At 35.6% G+C, this 27,380-nt stretch overlaps 1 long non-coding RNA gene across 1 annotated transcript; it reads right to left on the bottom strand.

Moving 5' to 3' along the window:
- Positions 1 to 818: 818 nt before the first annotated feature.
- Positions 819 to 21,770, bottom strand: LOC131679986 (uncharacterized). The gene is made up of 3 exons (XR_009303853.1): positions 21,280 to 21,770; positions 20,823 to 21,215; positions 819 to 898 (listed from the first exon to the last, which is right to left on the bottom strand). It is a non-coding gene; the product is annotated as an uncharacterized LOC131679986 (long non-coding RNA).
- Between the last annotated feature and the right edge of the window lie 5,610 nt (positions 21,771 to 27,380).

Raw genomic sequence — 27,380 nt, 5'->3', positions numbered from 1 at the left:
TTTTTTTTGAAATTTCCTATTCTAAGCATGTGCGAGAAAGAGAGGCAACACATAACTTTAAATAATAATATCTTTTTACTGCAAAATCGGATCAATTTGTAGTCGTCGGCAATGTTGATCCTTACACCTTAAGCTATATATCTGCAGACCATTGAATGTTTAAGTTGATACTTGCATTTTTCACTGAATTTATTATTTGTTTTGCCTATATTTCATATATTTTCTCATACAAACTTGAAAACTCTTATGAGTGACCTATAGTTTTCGGAAAAAGCTTATATTTGACAAGTGGTATGTGAGGCCATTTACAGTTTGATTTAACAGTGTTCCGAAAAAATGTCGAAATTGTTGTCGGTCTAGTATAATTTAGACTCACTCATTTTATCAGAGATTGCTGAACCTTTTTTTCTCAAACTTAGTTTCAGATAAACAGTATAGTGCTCACACAGGACATTGATGTTTTTGTTGATTGGAGTTCCTGGTTCAGAGTTGCGGGGTGAACAATGCAGTCAAACAATAACTTCCCATATAAATTAGTACCGCCATGGTTTCAAGATGATGCAAAACCTATTAAAATTATGTACATGCATTTGTAGTTCTAGACCACCGCTAACTTTTCCCGTATGCGTTACTAGTAAAGTATTGAAAATATCTTTTGTTTGTGGTTATATGTAATAAAACAAATACTGAATACTCTTTAACGTTATATGTTATATTTAAAAATATAATTATTTTTGGATACCGAAAAAAGATTAAATCTTTCCAATTCTACTTCTAAAACGTTATGAATACTTCAAACCTATTAGGAAAAATCTTGCTGTCCTCTTCAAACAGAATAGATTCCAAAATTATGTCCGCAAATAATTGTTAGATGTATTCCCAAAGGGTGTCGTGTTACCTGTTAGGAGATAAAGATCAGAAGGCCGATCAGTCTAATGGCAAAGTACATCACTGCAACAAAATTTAAATTATCTCAAAAATTACTACATTTTGGAAGATTATTGTTACAGGCATTTTCGCTATGGAATTATGTTTTATTGCATGGGGCATCCGACAACAAAAATAACAAATTATAATATTAGGTTTTAATTATTTGACAAATGTGATATTCTGCAGTGCATATTCTCTCATAACGAAAACGTGATTCTCGGTAACACATTTTCGAATAGTTTTACTACAGAGAATAGACAAGCACCTCGAGCGACCAAGGGTTGTAAAAACTAACGGTCTATTCAAAATACCGATTGCTGGAATTCTGCCGGCTGATCGTAGCTGGCTAGTGGTAAATTGCTACTTGCTGCTGTCATTTGAAAAGGATCGTTATTTCTCTTACGCACGTTAGAAACATGATTTGCACGTCAGTTATTAGTGATTACAAGTCATAATAGGACATTATATGGTGATCTGAGGACAGCCGCAAAAATATGGGTACGTCAAGCATATACATGTAGAGTAGGGTGACAATGATTTATATGATAAAAAAAATTTCGCAACCTACACCCCCTAGCGTCGTTCCATATCATGAAAAAATGACACTGTCAAAATTTGAGCGAAATCGGTTAACCCTAACCCCTCCCCCAAAGAGCTTAAAGTTTGTATGGGATTTTTGGCCAAAATGAGAGAGGTAGAGGTCGCTGTAAACTTCCGATCACTGACCTAGGAAGGAGTTAAGCTTTTGAAGATATGCTGAACAAGTTTGTCGAAGACTGCAAGACAATCCAACCAACCGTTAAAGAGTTATTAACGTTTAAAGTTGGATACTGCTGCTTAACATTCGCAAAGGGCGTACTCCGCTTATCTCATGTATGTGAAACACGAGTGAAGGTGGGACAAAGTTAGGAAAAACTCATATATCACTGAAACGATAAGAGATAGAAAGCTATGATGTTCCACAAAGTTGTAGAGGAATAAAAGGACTTTTTGGTTTCACTGGAAAGTTTCAGGAATTCTCCGCAAGGTGGCGGTAGTGAGCCAACCAATTTAAAGGGAATACTCCTATCTGTATAACGGTAAGAGATGGAGCATTTGAATGTTCTACAAAGTTGTAGAGTAGCAAAAAATATTTTCTTTTCTCATTTGAAAAATGCAGAATTCTACCACATGGTGGCGCCAGTGATCAAAATTATTGAGGGTAATACTCCTATCCATACAATAGCAAGAGATAGTGCAATCTGACGTTCTGCGAAGCTATATGGTATTTCAAAGGCTTTCGTGTATCGTTGTAAAAATAGAATTTAGGCCGCTTAGTGGTGCAAACAGCATAGAGTATGCATATATTTGAATAAACCTTTTGAATGTTATCTATTTTTTTTCGAATTTTTACTCCTATTTCATGTGCAGAGATTCTTTTATTATACATAACATGTTACAAAGTTTTCTTAAGACTATCATACTATGATAAAACCTATATTCTTAAATTTCTTCGTAACCCCATTTATATTTCTCCTGTTGCATTTATTTATAAAGCATTTTTAATTTTTTTAACTAACTGTTGACTAACTTTAGGAGCGCTCTTGTCTCAGAGATGTCGTGTATAGCGCTGCGCGTCAGTGCTCGTTTATTACCTCTCGCCGAAGAAGCGTGCACAATGCGCTGTGAATCCAGTTAGACTGGCATTGGTTGCACGATTACAGGGCTGATAATTTGGTGATAGGTGAGAACTACTAGGGTCATTCGAATGCCAATTAGTGACTTTTTCATCAAATCTGGCCTCACTTATAACTTAGAAATAGGCTGCTCGAAATATATTCTGTTTGCTTACGCGGACTACAGGGCTTAAGTACTATATTGCCAGCCTGGGATAAATACCTAAGTAGACTACAATCCAATCGCTGTGCTTCTATTATATTCAGCATCCCCCTTTTTTGCAAATAAGCAAAGCGTGCATGCCAATTGCGCTACATGCCCACCAGATCACCACATTACCAGATATTTGAATTTTGCTTTTGCAGATCTTCTAGCATTACCACTCCACAGTGGTCCAGAATGTAAATTTAGCAGAAATTTTGAGATTTTTCTAAAACTAAACAACTTACCCTTAATAAGTTTTTGGAGAAGTTTTCGTAGTTTGTGGGCCTCTTCTTTTTGTAAAAAAAAACATGGTAATTGTACCAAGATCAAAAAAATAACTTTTTAATCATTCCAGCTAGAGCCAAATAACCTTCAGCGAAGTTGTAGAACGACAAATCTTGGAAAAGTTAGCTGAAGACATGTGAGCTCTACCTATCATACTTTTCATTTTACAACTTATACTTTTATTTTAAAATTGAAGGTTTCTTAGTGTTTATCAGAAAAACTGTTTTAGTCAAATAACTTTTGTGGTATTGATTTAAAAGTGAAGTAGTCTACAGACAACTTTAAGATTGTTTTAAGGAAAATAACTTGTTCCATGGCAACTATTTATATCTGTTTCATGGCAACTATTATATCTAACTATTTTTACTGATGAGTTATGAGCACTTTTTCGCCAACAATAACAATATCATTCATTGGGGTAAACAAATAATGATTCTTTTTCAAGTATAACTACCTTTTGCAGTTTTAATTTTTCATAAGGATCACGTAAGAAAAACTTTCAGATATTTTGAAGGAGAGCATTTTGTCTCAATGTACCGAACCTCTAGCATCTCTCGTTAGAAAGCTCTATATCCTTTTTACTAAAAATAAACTCTTTTGTGAGTAAATATTGCAAGACGTAAAAAATATTGTATTTGCCATTTTTTGCGATTTATACTACAAAGCATGCTATATCATATGATAACAACGGTATTTACTGTTAAGTGTTCTAATCGAAGATAATGCTATATGAAAAAGTTATATTTTTTTTATAAAAAAGTTCACATACCTTTCAAACGAAAATTTTTTGGTAGTTGGAGTTTTAAAGAAAATTATGCACCTTAAAATAATCTTGTACCCTTGTCCATAGGGTACTTTAGTGTAAAATGAAAACTTTTTATAGAAATAAAACCATTTTTAAGGAACACCTTACAGCTTACATTTGGATTTGTCGGGCAATGGAAAGTATAAAAGCTAGAACTTGCGTGTCTTAAGCAAATTTGGCTAAAATTTGTTGTTCTACAACTTCATCGGTAATAGTCAAGCTCTATCACGAACCGTTCAAAAGTTTCATTTTAAATATTGCTCAAGTTAGAACCAGCTTCTGTTTAAAGCAAAATAAAGGGCTTGTAAAGTACAACAATTTTGCCAAACATATTGTAAGGCAAAATCATTTAATTTTAGCAACAAGATAAAATTCCTGCTAAATTTACATTCTGGAGCCCTGTCCATTCCAAAGTACTAAGTAACTCAACAGTGACATTATTTCTAGGACCCCAAAGTAAGCCAATAAAAGTGTGCTTTTTCGAAAATTGTCCCGCGGCGGAACCCATTATACTATGAAGTGCTGTTCCGTTTTTGTCATGGCTAACGACTTATCATTCAATATACGGGCCCTTTTCAAAATTTCGGGATGAAAGTCGTGTAAGGCTTGGAACGCTCATATCTTTTCATATCATACCCCGCATAAATGTGTACCATATGCCAACCTTTGCATAAATCGTTTCAAAACCATTTTCAATATGGTTCGTTCAACAATAGATTAACCATTGCCTAGTATAATATCGAACATAACCAATGTCGTTTTTCCATACTCGACCGTACAAACAAGAACAGTCACCATACCAAAATGTGCTGTTTTCCATTATACATATTGACAACATACCATTCAAGAACCATACAGAGTATGGTGGCATGCATATTTTAGGTTTAGCGATGGATAAAATATTAGCTGGAGGAAAAAATATCTTCCCCTTCACATTTCTATTCTATCGATTGATGAAATATTATTTTGCTCTAGCCATTTTCTGAAGAATGTTTCGTTGACACTAAGTGGACTGACACTTTATCCAATTGAGCTACACAGAAAAAAATATTTTGTAATTTTAAATTTATTTTCATGCACATATTTGGAGCAAGAATATAAATGTAAAATTAAGTTCCACCAAAAATCCACACGACTTGTTGTGCTTTCTCCAACGAATTTTATTATAATTCTACACGTGGATTGAAAATTACAGCTTCTTCAAACGGAAAACCAATGCACTTCAATGTATTTTTACACGCTTATTGCTGCAAAATGAATGACATGTAATATTACACGAATGAAAGTGTAAAATTGTATGCTTTTTGATGCTCCTATTGAGTGCATTGATTTTAACGTAATTTTCAATCAAAGTTTTGATTCAATCTTTGTATGTTTACATTTGTTTTGATTTACATGTCGTTTAAATTTCATTATTTTTTTGTGTGTATCTTCGTAATATTGTTAGAAGAGGATTTTTGACTGTCTTAAACTACAGATTTTTGGAGCAGGGTAAACAGATATACGAATAACAAAGCCCACCAGAAACCTCTGGTGCCAAAGGACAATGTAGTATACAAATCTCCAATATAGGATACACGGAAGGTATTGGAAATGGTAACTAAAATGGGTATGGTAGTGTAACAGTTCAATTATAATGGTGAAATATATCAGTAGTATTCCCAATATGGTGAGCATTATACGAATAGTTTGGAAATGGTTTCGAAGATTTCTGGAATGGTATTTATTTATACGGGACTGCATGGAATTAATCAATTATCGGAATTTGTCGAAAATAATTTCAACAATGTTGTATAAAATTTTGAGGTATGTATGACATGCATTAATAACAAAAACCTGATTTGAAAAATCTTTCGAAAAAAACTACTTGGAAATGCGGAAAAGTTTCGGCTCATCTCGGTCAGAGCCTTCAATATGATGCACCAACCGGACACTGAAATGATGAGAAATTTTAAATGTAGGTCCGCTACAGTTTTATTTCAATTTTTTGTGTAGAGCTGTTTAGAGCGTACAGGGTCCTCCAAGGGCTGTACAATACCGGGAAAAAAATATTTGTTAACTGTGTACGGCTGGAGGATGAATCAATTTGTTACCTACTACTAGCAGAGGAAATTATTTTCATTTCTGATAGTTAGAGAGTAGCATACACGACGAAAAACCGGATTTTAAACACCCGGCCGTAACCAGTTCGTGATTCTTTACTGCTAACTTCATGCACCGAGCCGAAAAAAACGGATTTTACAACACCCAACTAAAACCAGTTCGTGATTGGTTACCGCTAACCTGACCAACTGTACAGAATTTGGGAGGACAGTACGGATTTTTGGTCATGTGTCCGGAAAAAATACTTGTACGGATTTGTCCGGAATTTGTACGGAATTTTCAACCTCAGTGGAAGTGGAAGTACTCCCGGGACAACAAAAAATCTTCCACAAATGGAAACAGACTAAATAATGTTGCAAACTAGTTTCCCAGGTTTCAAAAATGCAATTAAAAGCAAAAGGAAACCAGTGAACAAGAGTGCTAAAAAATCAATTTTTGTGAATTTTCTTATAAGCTTTGGGACTAAGAAAACTTTACGATTTGTTCTAATATAAAAGAAAAAATGAACTTTTATAGGTCCCGCTATCCGCCTCGACTAGTTGTTTAAGTCGTTCTTTCAAGCTTGGTGGTATTTTGAAATTCAGTGTCTAGCAGCCACCAAGTCGTTCTATCGAAGTCGAAACGCAATTTACTCGATTAATTTCCGTAATGAAAAATATAGTGCTCGATGTACACATTTGGTCTAAGGGCAGATCACTTGTGATGCATTTTTAAAAATTAGCGAAATTAACTGAATTTCTTTCCATGAAAATACAAATTCTTGATGTATTTTGCGCTGCGTGTAAGACGTCAAAACCCTACAAAACAACTAGCCCTACTTTCAACAAAATGTCGAACAAAGTGGATCAGCGTAGGACGTTTGTTAAATAAACTTTTCTACGAGGGAGTGCAAAGTTGATGCAAAATTGGAAATTAAATGCATTTTTTTTTAAATTGATGGTAATTTGTATTCCTAGAGTGATCTGCCCCTAGTATTTGGTTCAACTCAATTTGCCTCCTATGAAGGTATCTGAAAATGATCCGGATTATACATTTTCTACTTTTATTCTTTTTCGGGACCAAATTATATAGCAGGCTCGTTTGTATCATAAACCGTTCATATTTACTGCTGTAAGTATTCGTGATGAGATTTTTTACTTCCATTTCAGTTATTGGGGTGATTTTATTTTACGTGGATGCCTCTTTGGGCATAACTGGAAACTCTAGTGATATGGGAGAACTCACTCTCTTCTAGGATCGCGCGCGATCATTCAAGAATACACGCAAATATGCGAATAGCCACACGGTTATAAAATCGAATTTATACACGCGAAGTTGCATACACGCTAGCACACGCGACAAACACGTTAACATACAAACGTTTGAGCCCTTCGCGATCATCTATGCATACCTACGCTTACGATCTTGCTAACAGGAACACTCCGGCAGGGATGCATGAAGCACAGCACGAGAGTCTAACATGAGCTCAGAGGCCGCTTTGAACGAATCAAATGCAATTAGAACTGACAACGCTCGTGCTACGTATCCTTTGTGCTCGAGCTGTAGGATTCGAAGAGCTAGCTCGGTAATCTGGCACGATTTAGCTCAATTAACTAGCACGGTAAGCCTGCCCAATGAGCTAGAACGCAATAGAGTAAGCCATTAAACGGAAGAATAGGACAAAACACGAAAAAAATATCTTGGTAAATGTGCGACAAGTCTCTGCAATAAAACGATGCAACCATTGTTACTCACACTAACGTGTTGTATTTTTTCAACTTTGCTATAGCTGAGCTATAGCTTGGAACAGCGTACTAGCTAGCACCGGGCTAGCAAGAGCTCTCGCTCATCGGTGCTCGTGCTACTTGCTAGCTCAATGAACTTAGCTCTGATACATTATGAGCCAGTGCACAGGATGCAGCACCGTTCTTGTGCATGCATGCACTCCGGTGACTAAGCGAACGTTTTAGCACTTATAAAGTCAGAAACGCAGTCTCAATAATGAGCCTACATACGCTCGTGTTCTCGTGATCATGAATTAATTATGTCCGGAAGTTCTTCCTCTCGGCCCTAGCAGCCTAGGCCCCATGCCCTCAGCTGGACCAATCAGAAAAAAATCACGCTCATATCTACTAGACAATACGTTCCATGGTGACATGACCGGGAACTCTAATAATAGAGTTGATTGTGATAGAAAACTCACTCTTTTCTAGCATCTGAACCATACACTGAAAATAAGTATCAGATTCACGGTCCGTGTGATCATCCAAGAACACACGCGAATATGTAAATGGACCTGGTTTTAAAATCGAATTTATGGATGCGAAGTGACACGCTAGCACACACGACATGCAAACGTCTACGCGACAAACAAACGCCCACGCAATCGAATACAATAACATACAAACGCCCTAGACCTTCGCGATTGTATACAAAGTCGAACATACAATCGCGATCATCCACGCACAACTACGCCCAATATTTCGCTAATACAAAACGCCCCGAATGATTTAGTGACCCCTACATCACTTCCAATCCGATTCACGCTGTCTCAAGTACACACCAATAAACGCTCATTCTCACGCGATCGTAGAGCCCATACGCCCGCACAACTGAACCGTACACTCGATATCACAATCAGAATCATGGCCTGCTGCAATTGGACTTAAGTAGTAATGAGTAATTCTGATGGGCAGCCTTTCCGTGAACTCAGCTCTACAGCTCCAGTAGGACAACTCTCGAAAAAGAAAACAAAATTTAAAATATCTATGAGAATCGTATTCTGTAATAAAATTATGTTTTTGTCTGTCAGTTAGTATGAAATTACATGTTAAAAACATTTACAATAAAAACATTTTTACTACTTACTTCTCCGCGATGCAACCACAATAAATATGTTTCTATTCTCTTCAGACTTTCGTTGTGAAAAAATAAAAGTTTTCAAAAAATGAGTTTTTGTAGTTTTAATTTTTGATAAAAAAATTAATTTTTTGAAAAATTCGCAAATTTTTATTCTACGTTTGTTTTATTTGTGTTTTGCTGAACAAAATACAGATCTCGTCGCATTTTTTTTGAAAACGCTGCAAAAACTCTTAGGTCCTTTTAAAGTATTGCGCTTGAATCAAAATGCTTTGATTTGCCTTGCAAAATGCTCACAACCCATGCTAGTGTTGCTTGAGGCACTAAAAACTGGATTCTAACCGCACTGCGCACTTACTATTCTTCTATTAAATTCTTCTCATAGACTGGTTAGTTCGACTGGTCTGTCTATGAAAGTACCATCTCTATCACTTGAAATACATGTGTTTTGACAGCTCGCAGTTTTCAGTAGCAGTTTGATAACTCGCCCTTTGAAAGTGCGGAGTCCAGGTTGGCGGAAAGTGCGCAATAAAACGTCTAATGACGTAACTTTTATTCAAAACGACATATCTACAACCCAGTTAAACTCGTTCCGAAACCAGTTCGGATTTCTGAATGGAGTCAGTATGGATTCCAAATTAAATGCAACAAGCGTTTTCGACTCAATCGGTTTCAGAATCGGTTGTTGCATTTGATTTGGAATTCCATTCAGGATTCCGAATCAAATTCCGAATGGTTTGACCGGGAATGAGTGACTCTCTTTGTTTACTTTCTCTTTCGATTTTTACGGCGTCTCTATAGAACTTTTCACTTATTTTACAGTACAGATCGAAAGATGGTGGTTTTGACTAGCATATTATGCAAAAAGTTGAGGGATAAATGTTAAAGCGACCGAATTATTAACAGAAGAGAAAGTAAACAAAGAGAGTCACTCATTGTAGAAGTCGTTTTGAATAAAAGGTCTAGATGTTTCATCTGTAGTGAAGATGGTCTGTCGTGATTTTAAAGATTTTTGATTGAATCTTGGAAGAATTACTGTATCGTAGAATCTGTCGGGAAGTGTCAATTTGAACAACAATCGCTGTAATACTTTAATTCTTGCCGAAGTGATCGTTTATTGTCGAGATATGTGAAAATGAAAAACAAAAGAGGAACTCTGGTCAAAGAACGTTACTTTTAATCTTTTCGTATTAGTCCGAGTTTTTGGAATATTTACATACAGTTTTCATAGCATAGCCTTGCGAAAGTCACCTCCATCAGATGCCATCATATCAGACATTCAATAATGATAATTTTCGATAGATTGTGCCAGGCAAATAAAATCATTTTGCAGAACAATCTACAACAATTAGTGTTTATGGATAATGGCAAAATCAAGATTCGACTGCACGATATGGCATCTCGAGCTTGCGATACGGTTTTTAAAAGTGTCGCTGTACAGAAAAGTGGAATCGTTACAAAGGACACATGAAAAAAACTAATTATTCCTAGATATTTCAATGGTGATTACGCGTTAAGATTGTGTTTTTCCTACCTGGTCCGACATTACAAAACACGACAGTATAATTCTATAAACCACGCTTTGCAGTTATCAATGACAGATTCCTACTTCAAAATTCTATGATTCTGCATTCAGATCCTCTAATCAAATTGGATATTTTAATTTAAATTCGAAACCTAATCAGTAATCATTTTGAATTCAATGTTCTAAGCAACATAACTGTTATAATTTCGTAAGTTCATTTCGATCGGACTGTCTAATTTTCTACAGAAACCCATATAATTTCTAAGAACCTTCCTGCATGGCAAAAAATTTCAGTTCATTGTGAACATGACGAATGCTAAACAGAAGATTTTTTTCTGGATTTTTAAAAGCATAATGCGAAGAACGAAACGATGTCTCGGAATGGTCGAACTAGACTTTGATGGTAAACTAAATATATTTTGGTTCCATAAATACTAACTGCAAATCAAATAACAAATGTACATGGAGGAAACCAATCAGTACACTAACACAGAAACTCTGACTTATAATTTCTGTGCTCCATCAATTACATTGAATTCAGGAAATATTTCGATTATAGAGGTTTTAACATTGGGGTCATTTGCTTCTTTTTTCGTGGTAGAAGAATCGCTTTTGAAAAAACTCTAACCCTGTGTGCGGGGTTGGGAATCGAACCAACTTTAGTTTTCTAACTTTTGAGAAGAAATGTGTACGGATTTTTCCTAGCCCACAGTTGGTCAGCTTAGTTACCGCTAATTTCGTGCACCGAACCGCACATCTTGAACAAAATAATTGTAATTTTAGTCGGTTTCTATTAGTCGACCTAGTTGAATAACCGGACCTACATTTCAACATTTTCCCTGCATTCGTTAACGTTTTTCCTAATAAATCACTGTTTTAGGCTTTTAAAATTGTATTAAAAATTCTCATCTACAAAACAAACATAAAAAAGGAATAGTTAAGGTATGAGAAAAATTAATTAGGATCAATTTAAAAAAAAATAAAGACAATCGGTTGAGTGGTATTTCAGGAATCGAGATCACGGGAAATCCTTTTTTTAAATCGGTATTTCGAGATAATCGAGTTTAAAATTACCACTGCGCTTGGTAGACGAAGCACGCTTTCGATCTATTTCTGGAAGCGCTTTCGATCTATTTTTCGAATCTCTACAAAAATTTGGAAAAATATTCTCAAGGAGTTGTACTTTCAGATAAAGTAATAGAAAAAAATCGATTTTTTGAAAAATAAAAAAAGTATGTAACCCCTTAAGCTTCATACACACAGTTTATATGCGTCCTTATTCCAATTTTAATAACGAGACACGAAAGCCTTTGAAATACTGTATAACTTCGCAGAACATCAGATTGCACTAGCTCTTACCATTGTATGGATAGGAGTATTACCCTCAATAATTTTGATCACTGGCGCCACCATGTGGTAGAATTCTGCATTTTTCAAATGAGAAAAGAAAATATTTTTGCTACTCTACAACTTTGTAGAACATCCAAATGCTCCATCTCTTACCGTTATACAGATAGGAGTATTCCCTTTAAATTGGTTGGCTCACTACCGCCACCTTGCGGAGAAATCCTGAAACTTTCTAGTGAAACCAAAAAGTCCTTTTATTCCTCTACAACTTTGCGGAACATCATAACTTTCTATCTCTTATCGTTTCAGAGATATATGAGTTTTTCCTAACTTTGTCCCACCTTCACTCGTGGTTCGCATACATGAGATAAGCGGAGTACGCCCTTTGCGGATGTTAAGCAGCAGTATCCAATTTTAAACGTTAATAACTTTTTAACGGTTGGTTGGATTGTCTTGCAGTCTTCGACAAACTTGTTCAGCATATCTTCAAAAGCTTAACTCCTTCCTAGGTCAGTGATCGGAAGTTTACAGCGACCTCTAGCGGATATTTTGTGAAGTGCGAGTGTTTCCCCATACATTTTGGCCAAAAATCCCATGCAAACTTTAAGCTCTTTGGGGGAGGGGTTAGGGTTAACCGATTTCGCTCAAATTTGGACAGTGTCATTTTTTCATGATTTGGAACGACGCTAGGGGGTGTAGATTAGTGATTTCAAAAATGGTCGTTTTATTGTCACCCTAATGTAGAGTCAGTGGAAAACTTTATCAAGAACGTAGAACGGAAGATTTGCAAGACGATCAACAAGATAAGCCATGGGATCAGTTATCACGACCGTGATGGAAGACTTTTGAATAATAGTATAGAAAATTCTGAGTCAAACTCTTCTACAGCCCACAGCCTATCTGTGAGAATCACACCCGTTTCACGCAAAACATTGCCCAATACTATTGAAAGAGCTTGTAGAACTTTGAACCTTATTGTATACAATTCTTCAAATACAGCGAGAAGTCGAATAGAACCTATCAATAGAACAAATTTATTGGAACAGTAGATCCAGTAGTATTAGCCCTGCAATTGTGTTATGCACTAGAAATCAACAAAATAAAATATGATGAAATTTATACGACATGCAAACAAGCATGGTCGTAAACATACATAGTTTGAATTGAAAATTGAATTGAAAATCAAATTCGAATCAACGTACATATTTAGAGCATCAAAAGGCATATAGTTTTACCTCTTTATTCATATGCTTTTACACGCCATGTATTTTACAACCACATCCGAATATAAAAGCTGAAATGCATTAGTTTTCAATTGACGTGAAAAATTAATGCAAAATCCGTTGATTAAAACACGTGTATTTGCGGAATGATTTGGATTTACATCCATTTTCATGCTACCAATATGTGCTTGATAATCAATGTAAAATTACAAAATATTTTTTCTGTCAACTGCGAAGTCTGTCGAAAATGACTTTCTTTACTTTATCGGTTGGCTTTACACCTGACTGCTTGTGAACGGATTGATTAGGGTTTCAGGAACCGCAGCTCCAATTTATTACAACTTATAGAACTTTTCAGAAGAGTTAAATCTAAATCATATTTCATTTACTTACTCTTCAACAATAAGCAAAAAAATCGAAATGAGCGCAAGTATTTGGTCAGCTGGTTTTCCTTATATGCGAGATTCTAAATAGCAGAAATATCAGAAACGCGCACAATATGTATACGCATAGCTATCAACCTAACCGGCATTGGAAGTGAAACATACGCTTTAGTAGATAAAGTGTACACTATACTGTACTTCAACACTGTTCTGAAATGTAGTAACATGTAAGTCCAAAATAGTTATTATTTTCTGTACTTGTCAAGTTGCATCGTTTTGTTTGGATTGTTTGCATGCATTTTTTTCTTTCAAAATTATGCCATCGAACCACCCGTGCATCTCGCACACCAACTCACTGCAAAACAAAGCGATGCGGTAGGCAAAAAGAATCAATGAAAACGGGAAAAAATATCCAAAACCATGAGGCGGGGAATGGAAATTTATGCTATTTTCGCAATAATTGTTGTATATATAATTATATATTTGAATTACCCATGAAATTCCGCATCGAACAGTGTTTTTCAATTTTCGATTCATGCTGTCAGAGCAGAGTTATAGCCATTTTCTTGCTTCAAAAGACATTCCCGGCTTCAGAAAGGAAAATTTCAAAATTCCAAGCACACTTAGTTGTAGAAAATTTAATTACGAAGAGATAAGTATTCTTGAATTTTCGAAAAACGCTTTTATTTTTGAGTTAATCTCCGAGAGCGAAAAAATCATTTTAGAGGCCGTACACAAATGACGTAGCTTTTTTTCGGCTATTTTCGACCCCTCCCTCCCCCCTCGTAGCATTTGGTCACAAAACTCTAACCTCCCCCTTGTAAATGACGTAGCATTTACCACCCTCCTCCCCCCCCCTCCGGGGCAATGAGATGAAAAAAAATGTTATGCAATTCTTCTTTGACGGCTTTTATTAACATTTTCGTTATAACAGCAAATTGCGCCCAAAATAAATCCATTTCATGACAAATATAGTTTTGATAGTTTTGTTTTGAATTTTATATGTAATGGAGCATGGAGTTCTCTCAGTTCATAATCCTACAGCTGCCAATGATTCTAAGAAGAATTCGTTCACCTAAATTACTATATTGGTTTGGTTGAACCCGAAGAAAAAAAATTAATTCAGGTACCAAACTAAATCGACTAGTTAGCAAGAGTAGCTAACTAATCTAGCATACTAAATCTTTTCCTTTTCTTGCGAGCTTGAAATTCCACAAATCGAGAAATTATTTCTCTTAGGAATTGAGGAACATTACATTTATTTTTATTTTTATTTAGGAACATTAAATTTATTTTTATTTTATTTTATTTTTATTTATTTCCTTATCTTCGGTATACATCGTACAGACGCATTTTAAAACTAAATATTTCTTATTAATATCTTATATCTATGCTTGGAAACGTTAAAATCATACACTGAAGAAGCTTCGTTAAATCTGCGGCAACATCTCTCCAGTGGATTATTTTGTCCATGTGAAGTACGGTGTCTAGGGATCCACAACAGAGTGGGGTTACGGAGAACACGAGGAGGCGCATACAAATTAACGCCCGAGAGAAGATCGGGATTGTCGATATTTCCTGACAGCAAGTCGAAAACAAAAACTCTTTGCAGGAAGATACGGCGAGTCGCCAGAATCTGCAGACCGAGTAGCATACATCTATCAGCATAAGGAGGCAACACAACTGGATCATACGTCGCACAGCTTCTGACCCTACCCTCCCCCTCGTCACACTTCGTCACGAATTTGGTATACCCCCCTACCCCCCAAAATGCTACGTCATTTATGCATGGCCCCTTACCTGACTTTCACGTTAATAATTTTGTGCGCCAGTTGCATCATGCCCAAGTAATAACTGAAGTTTTATAGCACGCTACAAGTGCAATCTAAGTTTTATCAGTGGCTATAAAACTATCATAAAACCACAATTGTTACTAGGGTGGAGCGCCGAATATTTTTCAGCACCACATTAAAATTTCGTTTTTCTTAAATCGTTTGATTTTTTTGTGAATCATGTATCGGTTGAATAGCTGGGACCTTTTAGAAGGCATTCTGATCATGAGCACGGTCGGAAAATATCGTCGTGCGGCATCTCTACCATACAATTGGGAGAGATGCCCATCAAAATTACAAGTGATATGCCGCACTCGATGGCGGAGGATACGTAGCTAATATATATTTTATCCACCTCGTAATGTCATTTAATGATAATTTGCGTCAGGTATGGATTCTGGATAAGGAATATCCACAATCCACAGTGACATATAGGATTATGAATCAATTATCTATATATTTAAACGGGCGATATGTATCTGAGTAATAGTTACTTCGGTTTATTCTTTAAAGTTTAAGGGACTAACATCAACGAGAGGTAAAAAATACTTTTGTTCACTATTTTTCAGTTTGTGATCACGGTGCGACGCCTCACCCGCAGAGGCGGCATCTCTCCCGCAATGATCTTTTTTAAAAATGTTCATTGAAATTTAATGATTTTTTTTCATGTCAAATTTCATCATATATTGAATGATTTACTTTGATGCAGGACCGCTTTTTAGAAATGTGCGGCATCTCTCCCCAAATTATCCTATGCACAGAAGACGGCAAAGGAATATACACATTGTTTTGCCATAATATTTCAATAAAATTTAAACGGTATTTCCGCAGAGAATACTAACATACTAACTGCAGAAGAAGCTATTTTCTTTTAAAAGTAAATAAGTAATTAAACCAAACATGGATGGGTAACATCTGTGACACATCGAAAATGTTGTTTAAAATTTAGTGATATTCAACAGAATCTTTAAATTGGAAATAACATGTTAGAATGGAAATTTTCAAATTACTCTTTATTATAATTATAGTGGTTCGGAAAAGAACTATTGATGGTTGTGCTGAGTTTAAAGATCGTTGGATGCTGAAGAATTCTCAGCATGATATCATTGGTGTTGGTGTAGGTTATTAACCAGTTATAATTGTATCATGTGTTGTGTGTTGCAGATTTCAAATTAAACCACTGGATCAATCAAATGAAACAATATGAAAAGTCCGAAATATATCTCCCACTTTCTACATTCATGTTTTTTACCATGCAAAATAACCCTTATAAGCGTCAAAACTTTTTAAAATGTCCGAAGTAAGTGTCACTCCGGTTATGTCACAGACATTACCCACCCATCTATTTTTATTCAAACAAAAATTGCCCAAAACCACTGGTAAAGTTTGGTTTTGTTCTGCTAATCGTTAGAAAAATTCGGTGGTCAAAACACTTCAAAGCCTCAAGGGAACTTTTATTTAAAAAAATGTTCCCAAAATTTGGTCCTTCAGAACATTCATTTTACATTATAGATATTTTTGGAGGAACGGATCCAGAAAAAAAATTCGGGAGGGTTTGTGAAATTTCGATTCGATGCCTATATTTTGCTTTGACATAAGATCTCGATGTTTCATGCATTTTGAAATCTTTCGGCGTCAATAATTATAATTAAATTCCGATTAAAAACGGTTTTAATCCATATAACAGTGTGATGATACATTTCTTATAACTCTTATTGCTTTCTTCGGGTGTTATATCGAATAAGAACATTTAGAACTTGATGCTTCGCGATGTTTCTGATAACACATACTACATGGGATAGTGGCAGGACTCAGAGAATCGCTAAAATTAGCATAGGACAATATCAGTGAAGAAATCTCAAAGGTCAAACCAATTTAATGGAAAGGCGGAAAAATGGCCCATATAAAAGAAATAAAAACGAATTATTGCTAATGCTTCGTTAATAACATATATGAATTCTTCAATCAATGCATTGTGTAGTGAAAACTGAATTTTCCTAAAGGGGTTATATATGTTGTGCTGAGTCAAAAAATTCGAAAAACAAATTTTCGAATAGATTTGCAGTTCATACTCATTAGCGTTTCCTCAAATTCCCAACGCGGATGAGAACTAAGCATTTTCAGCTCTTGATATCTCACTATCCTGAAGTGCATGCGTGCATAGTTCAAACTTTACTTCGATATCGACTTTTTCTAAAAATGACTTCCCAGTAGTATCTTTGATTTGAATTATTATCCCTAATCTTAATGCCAAAGAACAAATAAAAAACTCTCTAAAACCGTTAGGGAAAATCATTATCATTACTGGAATTTTCTTTTTCACGAAACTTTTCGATAACCTTCCGTCACTTCTATTAAAAATTTTCAATTACTATAAATTTACTTTTTTTATTTCGACTATGTTAGTCACATTTTCTTTTTTACATTTTAACGACATTCAATTCGCTAGAGATTACTGGGTATGGAAAGTTATGAATATAAGAGCCATAGTACTCAAGTGAGAGCAAGGATGTGAAGTAAACAGATCGGAAAACTAGAAGTGGCAGTGTCGGTTGTCACGGTAAAGATAAACTTGTCTGCCTATACCAGGACACATGCTAGTGAACTCGGGTGGTTCGTAGTTACGCTGCCTAAGGTCGACCTTCATTAGCAGAAGACACAAATTAAGCCCGTACGATATTATGCCTGTTCTAATAACCCTGCCACTTCTAGTTTTCCGATCTGTTTACTTCACATCCTTGCTCTCTCTTGAGTACTATGGCTCTAATTTTCATAACTTTCCCTACTCAGTAATCTCTATACTGTTATGATAAATCTCTTCTACTGTTCATAAATAATAAAATTTACATTTTATCCAAAGCTTGAGTTTGTGAAGCTCACAATAGAAAGTGATTTAAAAAAAATTGATTAAGGAACATTTCGTAAATATCATTTTATAACTTGATATACTCCCTACTCTTAGTATTCATGACTGTAATAAAGTTGTTTCAATTTTTTTTTAAATTGTTTCTCCACAATATTAAAACTTCAAAGATGGCGTTTTGGAGGGTAAGTTTTCATCAAACTTCCACCAAATCGAATTTCTGGCCACGCCACTGACTCCAAGTAATAAGAAACAAAGTCGTTCAACACTCGTCCTAAAGAAACTTCTTCGAATACTGCCTATCAATTATAATACATTGAAGACCCGTTTTGATCAAGCCCCGATTTAGTCTGCCCCCATTTTATCAACCTCATGTTTGACGGACTCTAGCAGACGAACAAGGCTGAACGCTATAGAGAGTATGAACTTTAAATTGATTCAAAAAAACTTTTTTCGATTTTCGGACTTAGTACAACATATATTTATTTAACATATATTTATTTAACGCAATACATTGATGGAAGAATCTGGATATGTTGTCAATAGAGCAATAATTCGTTTGTATGTCTATTCTATGGGCCATTTTCCGCTTATTCATTTATTTGGTTTAGCATTTGAGATTTCAAGCACTGATGTTGTCCTATGCTGATTTAAACGATTCTCTGAGTTCTGCCACTATCCCATGTAGTATGTGTTATCAAAAACATCGCGAAGCATCAAGTTATAAATGTTCTCTATCTATATTATATACGAAGAGAGTGATAAGAGTGATACAAAATGTATCATCACACTGTTAGGTGGATTAAAAACGTTTTTATATGAAAGTTCTCATAACTTCGAAATGAAAAAAGTTTAGTAGTCAGTTTAAAGCAAATTTTAGTAGTCAGTTTAAAGCAAATTATGCGCCCTAAAATAATCTTCAAGTTGTCCAAAGGGTACTTCAGTGTAAAATAAAAACTACAAAAGTTTTAGAAATAAAACCGTTTTTTAACCCTTCGGAAGTCGCGCAAGTGGCCCAATGAACGAGCAGCCGCTGGTGCGCCAACACAGTTTTGCTAGCTTTGTTAGCCGGCGGAAGGTTACAGAACACCCTGAAGCTTACATTTGGTTTTCTCGTGCAATGAAAATTACAAAAGCTAGAGCTTGCATGTCTTCAGCAAATTTGTTTAAAATGTGTTTCTCTACAACTTCTACATCGAACACTAAAGTTCTATCTTGAACCGTTAAAAAGTTCAGTTTTAAAAATTACTAAGAAAAATCACCCTAGCATCTATTTAATCAAAAAGAACGGCATTGCAAAGTACAACAACTTTGCCAAACATGTTGTAAGGCTAAGTCATTTAATTTTAGGAAAAAGTTAAAATTGCTGCTAAATTCACATTCTAGACCACTGTGTTGTGGGAGCATATTGAATGATGATCTACACAGTATTAGAATCTGGACAAACGTCTTCTTTCGATTTCGAATTCTTCTGCATGTGTTTCAAAGAATACCCAAAGATGTGTCTCTTGACAAGTCATCCACAAAGTGTCTCAAGAAGCTGTTCATTGTAACACGGCGTAAACTGTCAATTTGCTTTGCCAAATAGTATATTTTTCAAATAACTTACAGGTATCAACTTGGCGTAAAGGAAATTCTTTAGAAACGATTTGTTTAGTTTCATATACATCATGCGGCCTAATTCCAATTATTATAACGAGACACGATAGCCTTTGAAATACTCTACAACTTCGTAGAACATCAGTTTGCACTATCTCTTACCATTGTATAGATAGGCGAATTACCTTGAATTAATTTTCAACACTGGCGCCATCATGTGGTAGAATTTTGCATTTTTCAAATGAGAGAATAAAGTATTTTTTGCTAATCTACAACTTTGTAGAACATCTAAATGCTCCATCTCTTAGCGTTGTACAGATAGGAGTATTCCCTTTAAATTGCTTGGCTCATTACCGCCACCATGCGGAGAAATCCTGAAACTTTCCAGTGAAGCCAAAAATTCCGTTTATTTCTCTACAACTTTGTGGAACATCATAACTTTCTATCTCTCGTCGTTTCAGAGATATATAAGATTTTCCTAACCTTGCCCCACCTTTGCATGTGGGTCACATATATGAGATAAGCGGAGTACGCCCTTTGCGAATGTAAAGCAGCAGTATCCAACTTTAAGGTTGGAGAGAGAATGCGCAAAATTCACAAACGAAAAAAGCAGTTTTTTTCCACATCGTATGTCAGATCTTCATAAAAATCAATCAGCGTATGTAGAATGTTACAGGTACTGCTGATTGATTTTTATGACGATCTGACATACGGTGTGGAAAAAAACTGCTTTTTCGTTTGCGAATTTTACCCTTTCTCTGTCCAACCTTAAACGTTAATAACTCTTTAACGGTTGGTTGGATTGTCTTGCAGTCTTTGACAAACTTGTTCGGCATATCTTCAAAAGCTTAACTCCTTCCTAGGTCCGTGTTCGGAAGTTTACAGCGACTTCTAGGGACGATAATGTAAACTGTGAGTGTTTCCCCATACATTTTGGCCAAAAATCCCATACAAACTATAAGCTCGTTGGGGGAGGGGTTAGGGTTAACCGATTTCGCTCAAATTTGGACAGTGTCATTTTTTCATGATTAGGAACGACGCTAGGGTGTGTAGATTAGTAATTTCAAAAATGGTCGTTTTATTGTCACCCTAATGTGTATGAAATGTTTGAAATAAATCGGTTAAGTAGTTTTTGAATGGCAGTTAACACCACAAATCGTGTTTTTTCAGAGACGTTCTACAAAAAGCTTCGTCAAAAATCATTCTCACACTATATCCTCAATACTTACCAATAATAAGAGATTGTTTAGCGGCATGATATAGTTGGTTCAATAAAGCTCCCAGTCGTACTCTGTTTAAATTATCAGACACGAATAGATGCTCCACTCTACGCATACCGTCTAGGTTTGAATGATCAATAATCGCAGCAGACACAAAGAAATTGGAAATCTTTTGAGGCTTTAATACTTTTCCTTTCAAATGCAGCACATTAAGGATGTCTGATTCAATTGCGTTTAATTGCATGTAATCTTTTGCCAATACGCTACCCGAACAGAAAAATTGATTTTGTGAGATAGCTATCATATTAATTGTTTCCATTCTTAAACTGGCAGTCGTCATGTACAAGTTTTTGATATAAGCAGGAACTAATATATGATTCAGTTTGTTTTTGTAAATAGTATCTAGAAACAATAAAACATCAATAAAAATCGAGTAATCCAATATATTCTGGTAGTAAACCTATACCTAGGAATAGCGCCTCATTATATATTATTTCCGTTATATAAATTGTTGTTGATGTCAACTTGCAGCTAGATTCTGCATGTTTTTGATATCTATATTCCAATAATAACGAAAAAGTTTTGTCAGACTTAACGCTTTCTATATTCGCAGCATATGCGTTAAGGTTTCCTTTGATCGTAAGGTTGGGTTGTACTGAATTCAGGAGATTGAAGTGCACATGAAGAACACCAGTAGTGCATTTTAATAAATTCCACTGTTTCAATATTGAGCTTAAGGAATTGTCCAAGTTTATGGCAACAACAGTACGTTCCAGCGTATTGAACTCATGTATATATATTTTCAATGCTGAAAGCTTTTGATTGACAATAGCGCTGGAACATGTGCGAAAAATTTTCCTAAATTGGTATTTTATAACAATAATCCAACGCTTCCGAAAGTTTATACAATGTTTTATCCTTGTAAGACACGATTCCAGGGAGACAAAAACAGCATTTTTTTCTGTTGAAGTGTGAAATTCAATATTTTATTCTATTATATTTATTCGGTTTGAAAAAAATCAGTTCGCAATGAATGTCACAAAAATCATAGTCTATCCTAGTTTAAGGGGGAACATCATATAAACGGTCAAATCATACTGAATCTTTGCATATTGAAAACAGTTTTCATGTTAAATACCTATTATTACATTATTATTACAAGAAATGTATTGGATTCGCTCAAACTTTAAAAGCATTTTACGAGGCCCGGAGGGCCGAGGCATATGCCAATCGACTCAGCTCGACAAATGAAGACGATGTCTGTATGTATGTGTTTTTGCTTTCTCATCTAGAAAAGTTATGCAATCGGTCGTAACTTCGACTTTTCAACCGAATCCCATCTCTTATACCATTCGACTCAGTTCGTCGAGATCCTAAAAAGTCTTTGTGTGTGTATATGTGTGTATATATGTGTCAAATAATTTCACCGATTTTTCTCAGAGATGGCTGGACCGATTTGCACAAACTAAGTTTAAAATGCGAAGTACAACCTTTCCATAAGTCGCTATTGAATTTTTTATTGATCCGGCTTTTGGTTCCGGACGCTTAATGTGGCTATGCCACATTGCCTTAAGCCTGGCGAACCCTCACAAGCAAACCTATGACCCACTCGTTTGCCCGGGTTACTCAAACATAGGAGCTATCAACTAGTTTAAGTCCGATGAAGCACCATACTTAAAGCGATGTGGCGTAACCACATTAGGCGTCAACGTTTCATATAACAGGGATTCCAATGTATATTTCAATATTTTATGCCAAATGAACATTATGCCATACAAAAGCATGTGTTACCTGCTGTTATGCCAAATGAACTTATGCAAAACGACGTGCTCCCTGATAGACCACAATTCTGTATGTTAGTAGTGACAGAAAATGTGATTAAGTTGATTTGAGGATGGTTAAAAGGATCAGGGCGATTTCAAATGTCATCTAAATTTATGGATTTGACATGTATAAAACGCTTTTAATCCACCTAACAGTGTGATGAGACATTTCTTATAACTCTTATCACTTTCTTCGGATATTATACCGTTTGAGAACATTTAGAACACGATGCTTCGCGATGTTTTTGCATTTCTCATATAGAAAGGTTATGCAATTGCTCCAAAAACCGACTTTCTAACCGAGGTCCGGAGGGCCGAGTCCCCTATACCATTCGACTCAGTTCGTCGAGATCGGAAAAAGTCTGTATGTGTGTGTATGGGTGTGTGTGTATGTATGTGCGTATGTGTCAAAAAATGTCACTCATTTTTCTCAGAGATGCCGATTTGCCCAAACTTAGTCTCGAATGAAAGGTACAACCTTCCCATCAGCTGCTATTGAATTTTGTGTCAATCGGAACTCTGGTTCCGGAGTTTTAAGAGTGTGGCCACACAGCAATTTCCCATATAAACTGGTACCAATATGATATCAAATCAAAATGATGCAAAACTTTTTAATTTAAAATAGGTGCAAAATTACTTGGATTTGCCAGTCTATGCATGAAACACCGATATTTGAAGCAATTTCGAAAAAAAAATTGACGAAAATTGACTTTTTTGGATTTTGGCAAAAAATTTTGTCTTTCTCATATAGAAAGGTTAAGCAATGGCTCCAAACTTCGACTTTTTAACCGAGGCCCGGAGGGCCGAATCCGTTATACCATTTGACTCAGTTCGTCGAGATCGTAAAGTATGTATGTGTGTATGCGTGTGTATGTATGTGCGTATGTATCAAAAATGTCACTCATTGAAAATGAATGTAAAAGGTGAAAATTTTTCCAAAATATGACATTGGATCTGTAGTACTTGGTCACTAACAGCCATTCAAAGTCTCTTTGGCCACATTGGCCCCAATCATCGGTTCTGGAAGCCTCGGCGGAAACAACTAAATTCAGAACAACAGTGACATCGTTTTCTCGGGGATGGCTTGATATTTTTGACTAAACTTAACATACTCGTAAATGGATGCCAAATTTCATCACAATCAAAATACCGGTTCCGAAGTTACGGGTTGTGGCGTGGGGTCACATAGAAAATTCCAATTCAAACCGATACCACGATGAATGCCAAAAGGTAAAAATTTCACTAAAATGTATGTAAAATAATTTGCATTTGCAATTGTAGGTCACTGACGACCAACCGAAGTCTCATTGACCATATTAATTACCATAGAGAGCTCCAGAAGTACCCCAGAAAAGTGGCTACCTATCAAAATTAACACACTCACACCAGTTTATCGGATATGGTTGGGTCGATTTTCATAAACTTTGTCCCAAATAAAACGTATATTTTCCCATGTATTATTCATTTAAGTTTGGTTTAATCGGTCTAGCCATCTCCGAAAATCGATGTAATTATTATTCTTGGATACTTCCGCCTGGGCTTCCAGATCCGTTGATGGTGGTCAATGTGGCTAAAGAGACGTTGAATGACTGTTAGTGAATAAACCAAACTTAAATGAAAGCTTTTCCTACCCCGTAAACTGCTATTAAATTTAATTCTGATCCGACCTACGGTTCCGGTGTTGTGGGTTGCGGCATGTGGTCACATAGAAAATTCCGACTCAAAATGATACCTCGATGAAGGCAAAAAGGTAAAAGTTTCGCTAAAATGAATATATCTTTGTGTCAAACAACTTGCATTAGCCGTTCTCGGTCACTGACAACTCACATCAGTTTATCGGGGATGGTTGGGACGATCTTCACAACTTAGTCCCAAATGAAAGGTATATAATCGCCATACATGTCTATAAAATTTCGTACGGTTTGGTTATATCGTTCCGGAAATATAGACCGAACCCTCCGGTCACATATGAAATTCCCACATAAGCTGGAACAATTTTTTTTCTTGAGGGGACTACATGAAGTTTCAGAAATCGAAGCATCGTACTTTCGATGCCAAATACCTCCAAAATGCATGAAACGACTAGATATTGTAGTATGTCGATTTTTTTTGGCTGCTATTGAATTTTATGTCGATTTGAATCCGTTTCCGAAGTTACGGCTTTAACCCACAAAAAGACAAGGGATCTCAGAGGCCCGGCTAGTTACTGTTCTCTAGTTTCAATTAACTTGTAATTTGAAATACAAATGATCGAATGTTTTCGGGGCATCGATTCTCTCACTGATAAAACGACAAAAAAGAGGCTTACGATTTCGTTGGGTCTTAGGAGTGATGCTTCTGGAAGTCACAATTATAAGAGTGCGTCCACACATATAAACTGATACCACTATAACAGTCTAAATCACTAATTGCACACCAAAGTCGCTTTGACATTGGCCACACACCTAGAAAAAATCGTGTAAATTTACGTCTCCTGACCCCGGCATATACAAGCATCAAAAATTACTTACTTTTAAGTTTGATCTTCATTTTACACGACGTTGTATTTCGTAAATCACGCAATTTTACTCCACATATAGCGTTTGTTCTGAATGGCAGTAAGTGTAATTTTATATCATTACGCATGTAATGTATATGTGTCATGTAAAATTAAACGGAGCACGGTTATATTTCGTCATTTCGTGAATTACGGTTTGTTAAATTCTATCATGCTTGCAATTACGTGAACGATAAAATTCATATTTTTACATTTTTACATTTCTTATAAAAGAAATGTATAGAATTCGCTAAAAATTTCAAGATTTTTTCCGAGGCCCGGAGGGCCGAGTCTTATATACCAATCGACTCAGCTCGACGATTTGGGACAATGTGTGTGTGTGTGACGGACAAATTCTCATTCGTGTTTCTCAGCAATGGCTGAACCGATCTTATCCAAACCAATTTTAAATGAAAACTAAAAAACAGTAAGAACGCTATTAATTTGTTTTTCATTCTGATGTTTAGTTTCCAAGATATGAATGTTTGAATGCGCAAAAATGGCGTTTTTTGCAGTTTTTTTTAAATTATCTGCCGAAATTGACAATACAGATTAACAATTTATATGTTTTTAGACAGCTTTAACAAATACCTTTCGAACAAGCTATAGATTGTTGAAATCAGACTATTATCAAAAGAGATATTTAACATTAAATGCGGACGAAAGATTTTTATCATTTCCCATTGCCAGAAATATGACCAAAAACATGTAATCTATTATTAACGCCAAAACGGCTTATTTTAGGTCAATAGTGTCTTCGGAGAATTTAATGGAGGCAACATGCCCTTTCTTTTGGTTTTGTGCTTTTGCTGATTAATTCTCCTATGAGTGAGATATTTTCACAAATTTTCTTGGAAGTGATTATAACGAAATGATGCCTTCAGCAAATTTGTAGCTCTTACTTTTGCGAATAACTTTACTGAAGACTTCACATATCTATTTTGAATACTTTAAAAGTTATGGCTTGTTGTTTATTGATTACTCTTTGTCGCCTATTTATTGTTAAATATAGTAATAATCCATTGAAATAAGCCAAACATTATTTCGATAAAACGAATTTTGTATTTCATTTTACTATCTACAACCGCTAGAAATAATCACTGAACACTTCCAAGTTGTGTGGAAGGAACTTGATAACTTATCAGTGCAAACATGTTCATTTGTGCGAACCTTCTGACTGCAATTTTTCTAACTTATAACCATCGGATCGATCTGAAATATATCGGAAAATGAAAAGCAAAATAAATAACTCCAAGCAACGGCGTAGCCAAGAGAAGGTTTTGGGGTTTAACACCATACAACCTCCCCCCCACAACACCAAAAAAAATGAATTGAAGTTGAACATTTATTGATGCAGACTGATTTGATTCAATATTACAATAACAATTATCTGATCCGTAGATTGATAACCTGTTGTTGTAAACATCATGAGGACTTTTGATAAATTGTCGGAATGGGGTCCTGATATGTAACTGATCTATTGGTCTTGATTTCACAGTTGTCTAATAGCATCAATATCAAATTCCTGCCTGAAAACATTCCAATAGAAAATTCCAGAGTTCTGTAATCAATCATAATCCTCAGATTTCTTTTCAAATTGAGCTCGCTTTTGTAGAGATGTACTGTAATGAGGGTCTTTATTTAACAGAAAGCGAAGTTAAAATTGATTTAATGTCTATGAAACATAGAACTGCTCACCAAAAAAATGCATAACTTTCAACATTTGCTAAAAATGTTTTTGCCTTTCTCATTCACTCTAAAATTCGTCAATCAAATCCCGACCCGGAGAGCCGAGTGTCATATGCCAATTGACTGAGTTCGTCGAGATCGGAAAATGTCTGTGTGTGTATGTATGTGTGTGTGTGTGTATGTGGAAAAAAATGTGACCTCTGTTTCTCAGAGATGGCTGGACCGATTTGCACAAAGTTAGTCTCAAAGTTGAAAGGTACAACCTTCCCATCGGCTGCTATTAAATTTTTTATTGATTGGACTTCCGGTTCCGGAGTTAGGAGTTGAAGAGTGCAATCACACAGCAAATTCCCATATAAACTGAAATGAAAAATTTTCAAAATCAAATTTGTATTTTTGATGCCAAACGACTTTAAAATGCATGAAACATTGAGATGTTTGACAAAAATTGACTTCTTTGGACTTTGGTACATTTTTGCCTTTCTCATATAGAAAGGTTATGCAATCACTCCAAAAATC

Source organism: Topomyia yanbarensis, chromosome 1, assembly GCF_030247195.1.
Source record: "Topomyia yanbarensis strain Yona2022 chromosome 1, ASM3024719v1, whole genome shotgun sequence".
Classification (NCBI taxonomy): Eukaryota; Metazoa; Arthropoda; class Insecta; order Diptera; family Culicidae; genus Topomyia; species Topomyia yanbarensis.
Note: the sequence above shows the minus strand (reverse complement) of the source record. Positions and strands in the feature narration are given on the sequence as shown.